Here is a 1,624-nt window from a genome sequence, read left to right on the forward strand (position 1 = left end):
TCGTATTTTTTTAAAATAAAATATATAAAAAAAGGGAAATTTAATTTGAGAGGAAAATTTAATTTGTTAATATATTGAAATAAGGTTATGACTTTGTTTACCATTTATAAAAATAATTTCTAATAGTATTTAAAGAGATCTACCAAAATTATTTAAAAAAGATTTAATTTTGAAATATTTAAAAAAAGATCTAATTTTGAATATTTAAAAAACATCTAACTTTAAAATATTTATTTAAAGTTTATTAAGTTTTAAAATTATAGATAAATAAATAATTTATAAAAACATATATTTAATTTCATACTTAATAAACTCATTTTGTTTTTAAAACTTTATTAGGTTTTAAAATGATAAAAGTTCAAATAATATTATAAATAAAATGGATAAATATAATTTAATTTCATACTTAATAAACACATTTTTTTTAAGTTTATTAGGTTTTAAAATTATAGATAAATTAATAAAAAATAAAATTAATTAAAAATAGAAATTAGATTTGATGTTCAAATAATAATTATTTTAAAATAAAAAATATAATTTAATTTCATATTTAGTAAACATATTTAGAGTTTATTAGGTTTTGAAATTATAAAAGTTCAAATAATAATTATTTTAAAATTATAAATAAAATAAAAAAATTTAATTTAATTTCATACTTAATAAACACATTTTTAAAAGTTTATTAAGTTTAAAATTATAGATAAATTAATAAAAATAAAATTAATTAAAAAATGTAAGTTAGATTTGATGTTCAAATAATAATTATTTTAAAATAGAAAAATATAATTTAATTCCATACTTAATAAACATATTCTTTTCAAAAAAATTATTAGGTTTTAAAATTATAGATAAATAAACTTTATAATTTTTTTTTAAGGTATAAGTAATTTGTGTTTTTAAAATATAAATTTTCAAATAATGAGTTTAAATAATAATTATTTTAAAATTATAAATAAAATAGAAAAATATAATTTAATTTCATACTTAATAAACACATTTAAAAGTTTATTAGGTTTAAAAATTATAGATAAATAAATAATTTATAAATTTTTTTAAAAGGGTATATAAGTAATTTTTGTTTTTAAAATATAAAATTTTAAATAATTAGTTCAAATAATAATTATTTTAAAATTATAAATAAAATAGAAAAATATAATTTAATTTAATACTTAATAAACACACTTTAAAAGTTTATTAGATTTTAAAATTATAGATAAATAAATCATTTATAAAAAATAAAATTAATTAAAAATGTAATTTAGATTTGATGAAATAATAGTTATTTTAAAATTATAAATAAAATAAAAAATATAATTTAATTTCATACCTAATAAACACATTTTTAAAAGTTTATTAGGTTTTAAAATTATAGATAAATACATAAATAATTTATAAAAAATGTAAGTTATATTTGATGTTCAAATAATAATTATTTTAAAATTATAAATAAAATAGAAAAATATAATAGAAAATTATAATTTAATTTCATACTTAATAAACACATTTTTAAAAGTTTATTAAATAAAATAGAAAATTTTAATTTAATTTATATAAGTAATTTGTATTTTTAAAATATAAAATTTTAAATAATTAGTTCAAATAATAATTATTTTAAAATTATAAA

The sequence above is a fragment of the Cucurbita maxima genome, unplaced genomic scaffold, assembly GCF_002738345.1.
Source record: "Cucurbita maxima cultivar Rimu unplaced genomic scaffold, Cmax_1.0 Cma_Scf00005, whole genome shotgun sequence".
In the NCBI taxonomy this organism is placed as follows: domain Eukaryota; kingdom Viridiplantae; phylum Streptophyta; class Magnoliopsida; order Cucurbitales; family Cucurbitaceae; genus Cucurbita; species Cucurbita maxima.